This window comes from Microtus ochrogaster, linkage group LG5, assembly GCF_000317375.1.
Source record: "Microtus ochrogaster isolate Prairie Vole_2 linkage group LG5, MicOch1.0, whole genome shotgun sequence".
In the NCBI taxonomy this organism is placed as follows: Eukaryota; Metazoa; Chordata; class Mammalia; order Rodentia; family Cricetidae; genus Microtus; species Microtus ochrogaster.
In genome coordinates, this window is record NC_022031.1 from 65,014,549 (window position 1) to 65,023,018 (window position 8,470).

Here is an 8,470-nt window from a genome sequence, read left to right on the forward strand (position 1 = left end):
TATTTATTGTTAATACTCCTTTTGCTTTGTTTCTAAAGCATTCAAGTGCTCACTGTAATGAGGTTTTAAGTACTGGCCTAAGGCAATACAGATTTGTCATAAATAAGGAATTAGCTGCTGTGAAAAGAGCAGCACATTAACAGGCATCAGGTGACTTATCAGTTTTCTTAAGCTGGATAAAATGTTAAGTCTCACAGTATTACACATTTTGTGCTATTTGCTATTTTCAAGTGCTCATCTCAGGAACACATATACTAAATTGAAAGGATACAAAGAAATTATCATGGTCTTTGTTAATGGATGGCATGCAAATCCATGAAGTATTCTATTCTTTTTTCAGAATATACTGTTTGAAAAAATACAGTTTCAATTAAAAAATTAAAATTTACTATTGGCTAATGCATGCAAAGACCAAATCTCTATGGTTCTTAAAGTCTTTATAATATTAACCCCTAATGTATTATAGACTGCCCTAAAAGTCAAACACAACAGAGCTAAATGAACCAAGGGGAGAATGCCAGGTGATCGCTGCCCTGGTTTTGCTGTCCTTTTCTCAGTATTTGCATTTTGTGTTAGTCATTTTCTTACTCTTACAAATTCCATCACTTCTCAATCAGCAAGCCAAATAATGAATCCAGTGTTAGAAAACTACCCACTGATTAAAACAGAGGCCCAGAACAGAATCATATTTCTGAAACTCCCCAGTTGGCATCCAAGCTCTCAGTTCTGGGACCAAGGAGGAAAGTTCATATTCAAACCCTGACACATTTGTACTGTCTGAGAGAAACAACTTTAAAATGTGGAAGGGTTTATTTTAGCTGAGGGTTTTAAGGTTGCAGCAGAAGGATCCTCTGATTCGAGTCCATGCTAAAGAAGATTATAGCTACCGGAGCTTCTGACATAGTCTGTTATAGAGTTCCTCACCCTACAGAAGATAGCAGGAAGTAGGGGAAGGTGACAGAAAGGGGCCTAGGATGGGTTGACAGGAGTCCAATGACCTTATACTTCCTATCACTTCTTAGTCAGGCAACCAAGTTAAGAATCCAGTGAGCAGAGCCCTCAGAATCCAATCGCATCACTAAAGTTCCTCAGCTGACATCCAAGTTCTCAATTCCTGTCTCCTATGACACATTTCACACTCAAATTCTAAACCATTTAAATTATCTGAGAGGGGCTTTATGTGATGACATCAATTCTCCATTTACTTCTTCCCTTGACCACAAAGGGTAGAACAAGTAGAACATATATGAAGAATGCCGCAGGTATCCACTGATTCTAGAGTGGTGCTTCTGAAAGACTCTGGAGGGACCTACTCTGTGGAGGAGAGACAGTCACTGTGCATGTTGGCCCCACTTTTAGCAACTGGCAGAAATATGTGTATTATGATTCAAGATAAGAGAACTGGAAAGCTAGAAAGCCCTGTCTTGTTTTCTCAATCTGCAACGTTTAAAACTAAATTAGATGGAAGCTTGGATAAGGAAGGTAGGGTTTTTTATAAATGAAAGATTTGATAGTGGCTGTTATTTGATTTTACAGAGCCAGTAAAACAATTGTTATTTAATGAATGTTTAAAACAGGTATGAAAAGTATTTCACAGTTCCCTTTAAACTAAGATGAACAGGGGAGCATATGAAGCTCTAGAACCTAGCGTTCACTTCATTCCCTTCTTCACAGGGACCTAAAATAAAGATCTTCCTCACTCTTCAATCTGTCACCTTAATTCTTCTCCAGTTTAGTGAACATTCATATACATTACAATGTTATGAAAAGGTTTCTACACCAAATTTTCTAAAAGGGTTTTCAATTCAAATGTCATGATTGTGTTTTTTCTAGGATTTGGACATAGCTGTCATTTCTCTGAGATAGTGGTTACCATGAGCTAAGTGTGGGCATAGCAAATGGCGTGTGTCTTTGTCCACTAACATGGATACCACAAGAGTTCCATGAACTGGGTAGCTTATCAAGTACACAAAGTTATTTTTTACATTTTCAGAAAGTGGAAAGCACATGACCAAGTTGCCAGGAGATTCAGGCTCCGATGGGAGTTATCTAATCAATGGCTTCTTCTACATGTTTTTTTCCTAAGTAGAAGAGTCAGTAGTTACCAGGAGTCTCTTTTACAAAGGAATCAATACAATTCATGAGGACAGAATTTTCTTAACACAATCATCATCCAGCACCTTACTTCTTACTACAATCATGTCAGCGATTAGCATTGAGTTGTGCATTAATATTCAGATCAAAGAAAACTGCAAACGCAAGTGAAAATTGACATTGACCACCATCGTGAAATACTGAGATGGTGGGAAAGCCAAAAGCTATGTTAAAACTTGACTTTCAAGATCTGTTATCCTTTTGCATATGATAGAGTTTTAAAAGAACATGATGCTGGGTTTTCAGTTATTGAAACAAAATCCCTGAGATAATGAATTTATAAGGGGAAAAGGTCTATTCTGTAACATGGATTCAGTTCATGATTGTTGGCACCTTGCAGAGTGACAATGGTGGTGCAGTTGTCCAATGGAAGTGGTTAGCAGTAGAGAAAAGCCTGCTCACATGGTGAAGAGACTGAAGACTCCAGGATCCTATAATCCCCTTTGATGGAGCACGTACTATGTCCTAAAACTGCCTATTAGGTCCTACATCTTAAAGTTATCCACTACCATCTAATAGCCCAAAGCTGAGGACCAAGTTGTCCTACACACAGTTTTAGGAACATCCAGACAGTATCATATGAGGACAATTTAGCTGAATGGCACATTCTCCAGGACTTTTCACCAAATGTAGTAAAAGTACATAGTTCTGTCGATTTCAGATGTACAACAGCAAGAATTCACCTCCCAGGTTAAGTCCTAACAAAGGAATGTGCATTTTCCCCACAACTCCCCACTTTACTTTTTAAAATCAGATTGTTAGGAAAGTAGAGAGTTGTAAGCTAAACTGCATCCTACAGATAAAAAAAAGTGGATTCATGTGGCAGAATCACGTAACTGACAGAGCTGTTTTGCTGACCTTTAAGTATTTAGCACAAACTTCTATAGGAAAGTTTCAATTAACATATTATTTATGTTAATTGTTATCTAAGAGAGTGTCTCGTTATGTAGCTCTGGTTGGTCTAGAATTTGCTCTGTAGACCTAACTGGCCTGGAACTCAGAGATAATTTACTGCCATAATTTCCCATGTGGTTGAACTAAAGGAGCATACCCCTCATTCCCAGTGAAAGAATGGAGATTATTAAAGAATAAAGAGATTATGGAAATTATGTATGGTACAACCAACATTATTGATAAAAATATTGATACTACATATATGTCTTCCTTAGTACTAACTATATGTTTTGGTTAAAGTCCTTTAAAACCAGTAATAATATATTATGATAATTAAAATGTGCTTTGGACAGAAAAGTGTTTTTCTCCTTTTGGCCAACATTGACTCAAGTATTAGTTTGTAATTCAAATTTATAAAGTTGTTTTCTACAGATTCTATAATGGGTTTTGATTCATCTATGTGAAGCAACTAGATTATTCATATTATATTGGTTTTAAAAGGGTTAGGAATGTGAATAGATACTACTTGCAATCCTGTGGTCATCTGGCAAAGAGAAAATTAAGAAAATAATTTAATCTGAAATGATAGTGTTTGTCTTCAGGTATGAATTAAGATAATACTTTTTAAACAACAAATATGTGTGTTCATTTGCGTATATATACATAAATATGTGCATATGTAACCAAATGTATATATGGTAGAGTATAATATACACCAAAGAAAACAAGGAAAGCTAAATAAGAAAAGATATGAGGATTGAAGGCAAGCTATGATAGAGGACATAAAGTAATAATTTGTCTATTTCCAATTCTATCATGGACCTTTCAACATAAATATAAAGTTGAGTGTGAAGTTCTCTTACATTAGAATGGATATTCTAACCTTAAAAATTTATTGATATATTTAGACTTAAGATCTTGTTAATATCAGTGATACAGTTTTATTTGAAAGAATTTATTCTAAATCCTATTAAAATAAAAGTAAGAAAAAACACATACCTTGAAACATGTAGCAACTTTATTGTTGCATTATAAATTTTGAATTATTAATATTTTAATTATTTAGTCCTTCACAACAAAACTTATTGACACCTTTCATATACCTCTTGTTTTCGTAATGTTATTTTTGATGAATTCTTGTCATCCTATTATTATACTTTACAAACTTAGAATGAGGACATTAGCGCTAGAGAGATGGATCAACAGCTAAAGCACCCTTCTTTTGGGGACTTTACCTAGAATATGATTTTATATATGCTTGCAAGGCACCTATATCCATACATTTTTAATGAGAAAATAAAATGACTATTTCAAGTAAGACTTCCAATTTTACTGATCAATTTCAATTACATTATTTTATGTGTCCATGTTTATATCTTAATAATGATTTGGTCATGATCAATATGAGGGAGATCAGGTGTCAAGAATTACATCTTCATTTGTGTGTGTGTGTTGTAAATGTATATTTAGATTAAATCCCTTTTTAAAATAATTTGAAGTTGACAACATGGATTTCTTCATTTCTGTTCTCCTAGTCTTTGCCAAGGCTAAGCAACAGGTAAAGTTTATTGTAAAACAGAAAATGTCTAATCCACCTCTTAGCTGAAGTTCGCCTTCACTATTTATTTTCTTTATATTTTAATAATCTATGCCATATACAGCTCCATAATCTCACCATCTGGCATTATTGGTGGAATTTTTTTCAAAGAAAACTTTGTCCTTATTGTTTTTACAGCCACATATAGCAAAGAATCTGGGGCATAAAAGACAGTGAATAGAACTCAGGTTAGACTATCATAACGATTTCCAAGTTTATAGATTTGTCTGCATTTAAATAAACTGATTAGTTCATTTAAACTACCAGTTTATGATTTTATTTCCCACTTAAAATTAAAATAATCTTCTCCACCTCTTTTGTCTACTTATTCCTGTGGTGTAATTTTTCCCTCTCTAGAGTAAATGAAACAATATTGGGACATTGACTGCTTTTAATTATAGGGCAATTTTTTATGTACTTGTTTGCTTAAATGAGGCTTAGAAATGACCTTTTGCCTTAATTTAGGTATTTCTTACAAAACACTGCTATGCAATAATTGAAATCAGTTGACTAAAGAAGCTACTATCATACTACGAAGAATTAACTACAACAGCCACCAAAACAAGAGGACACCTAGTGATGTTTGCCATTGTAGTCTCTCATTTTTATGTAGTTTTTAACATGACCTTTAACATAGCTCTTTTGAATCGATAAGCTCTTTGGAAAGGAGTGGTTAGGAGAGAAATTGTGCCCTGCAGCAAATTTATTTTCCATTCATTTGTATTGTCCCAGTCATAAAAAATGGCTTTATCTGTCCACTCTAATCTGTTTAGCTCTTCTAGATTGCTTTTGGTTTTGAAGAACGAAATCTCAAGCAGGTAATATAGCCTGTGGCTACTATCTGCAAATTACAATGAAGCTGAGTAGCATTTTCCCACTCTCTAAACAGTGCTGCTTTCTCAAATACAAAGTGATCTTAATTTGCCTTTTTGACTCCCCCTTTCCAATAAAAGAAATAAATCAAGCTGTGTTTCCTAGCCTCACATACATTTAGTTGGCTATGTTTTTTTTCATAGATGAAAAATAATAATAATAATAAAATCTTCAGCCTTTACCAACTGCATTTAATGTCTACACTGAATTTTGAAAATGAGGGGAAAAAACAAGGCTGTGACTGAACTCATTCCTTTCATAATAACCCTTGATGGTGTGGGAAATAAAAATAAGGACTAAAATAAAAGTTCCCTAAATGTAACGTTTGCAATCTCTTGATGTATTAAGAGACGGGTGCAGCTGACTGAAAAAGTATATTTCTTAACCTCTGGACAAAGTATATTCATTACCTTTTATTCGCTTTATTTCATACAGTGATCTATTGAAATAACAATTTCCTCTGCTTAGAATATTGCCTCTGAATTATTATTATTTCAATGGCTCAAATAGCTGTCCTGAGAATATTTTTTTGTTAAAATAATTTCTGGTAATTTTATGACATGCTCCATAAGTTGGGTGAAGCTCTTCTCTTTTTCCCCACATTGCCGCCACTAGAATATTGAGTGGAGGATTTTGGAGTAGGCAGTGCTCAGTATTAACATGAGTAGAAACAATTCGGCAATTTCAGGAAAGTCTCATACGTTTTGATGCAGAAAAAGGTTACTGTATTGATTTAAACAACAGCTATGCCCCTGAATTAATATGTAAGGCAGTAGTAGCCAAAGGGTAAAATAAATGCAAGACTACATGAAAAGAATTCTACAAAGAGCAATGACATTCAAATAAATAATAAAGAGCTATTGTTTTATGATTGCTTTTGGTGTGTAAATATTGGTTACAGAAATATTGAGAAGCCTAATCCTTAGCTTAGAAAAAGTGAAAGAAAATTTAAAAGGGGCTAAAGTTTGTATCTCCAATACTACAGGTGTATAAGAAGCAATTGTAACACAAGTGTGTTGTTGTCTTCTATCTTCTTCATGGCTGACTCGGTGGTCAGAAACACACTTGTGTTCATTGTTGACGTCAAGGCCAACAAGCACCAGATCAAACAGGCTGTGAAGAAACTCTATGACATCGATGTGGCCAAACTCAAGACCCTCATAAGGCCCGACCGAGAGAAGAAGGCGTATGTTTGGTTGGCTCCTGATTATGATGCTCTGGATGTTGCCAACAAAATTGGACTCATCTAAATTGAGCTCAGCCGGCTAATTCTAAACATACACCTTTTCACCATAAAAAAGAAGCAATTGTAAGATTCTTATATTATTATGGGTTAAATATTTAATCATCTATTTACCAAAGTTAAATGTTTTGTGTGCCAAACATCATACTAAGTTCCAATGGTAGACAGCTGGGTGAGATTCATTCTCTCCCCAAAGTAGTTTACAGCTTAATATAGTAAAATATAATTGCATTCAACAATATTTTCAGTTTTAATTATAATAAATGACTTTTTCAACATCCTCAACAAAACTTATTTTATAAAATACGCATACATTTTACATACACACACACACACACACACACAATTAATTGGATTCTTCCTAGATAGAGAATAATTCTCTTTCCAGAGCTCATGGGATATGACAGAAACAAGATACTCAAAAATTCACAATAGCTGTGACTTTCTATAAAATACATGTACAGAATCACGTCATTCAAAATACTAAAAGTGATGGGGGAATCACATGATCTCAAAATACTGGCTGAGGAACTGTCAACAGTTAATAGCTTCTAGAGAATGAATATTCAGTGTAAACACATCCATCTGCTAGGTCAACAACATTCCAGTGAAGCCACACACACCCAGGAGAGTATGGCTCCAGAACACACTAAAATTGTGTTTTTGTTTTTATTCCTAAAAGGACCTAAAGTTGTTAGGTAAAGAATAGAAATGGAAGGAGTTCAAAAGTACAATAAAAATGTATTTATACATGTATGAAAATCTGAAAGCATAATAATACCTCATAATTAAAAGATAAATATTAATATTAATTCTGATTCCAAAGTTAAATTTTGTTGCTTACAATCTGGGTCAAGTGAGTGAAGATGGGAGGTTTTATGTTCCAGGTTTCTTTTTCATGAGGCTTACTTGGAAAGAAATGAGATCTGTCTAAAGATTTTGCTGTATTTTACATGTAACTGTTTTTACAGCCTTCTCTTAAGGGCCATGAGACCTATGTATGCCTTGATGAAACACTCTGAGCACCAAGTAAGTCTTCCTGAGAATTTTCCTGAAGGCAGTGAATGTGTACACACATTTTTCTACTACTAACAGGTCACTCACAGAACCAATTCCCAATTGACAGTGGCAATCAGATATGCTTCCTGTACTGTATTCCAGGGGGTATTGAGCCAAACTATAATACATGTGGACATGTTCCTGAGTCAAAAAGCTTTTAGGCTAAAAAATTATGTCTCAAGTCCTTCCTAGCAGGAGATAGATAATTGAAGTACTAAGGTTTTTTTCTTTTTTCAAGTAAGAGTATTTTTTCCTGAAATGGACTACAAGTTCAATGTGACTGCCACTATTCTCTCCTGAGTATTCTAGGAGAAAGGATAAATAAATTCTAAGTATTTTAGAGTATCTTATATATTTATTATTTTAACATATATACAAACCATGCACACCAAGTAGTTCAAATGTGATTGTTCAATTTGTATCAGATAATACTCAAATCAAGGTAACGCATCTTTCCCTTTGAATATTTATCATTTGTGCAGCTTTTTGTCATACCAATCATAGCAATATACCTTCCCATAGTGTAAAAATATTCCATAACATTTGCAGGCTAATATTCCTCAAAAAGTGTGTATAAAGCACAATTTAACATTATTACAAGGTGGTAGAAGCTTAGTAATTATCATACATTTATGCTACATAGTGTCTTA

General features: G+C 34.1%; 1 non-coding gene across 1 annotated transcript; it reads left to right on the plus strand.

Moving 5' to 3' along the window:
* The first annotated feature begins 230 nt into the window (after nucleotides 1–230).
* On the plus strand, nucleotides 231–335 carry LOC113457788. Its single transcript, XR_003378283.1, has one exon. It is a non-coding gene; the product is annotated as a U6 spliceosomal RNA (small nuclear RNA).
* Nucleotides 336–8,470: the final 8,135 nt, after the last annotated feature.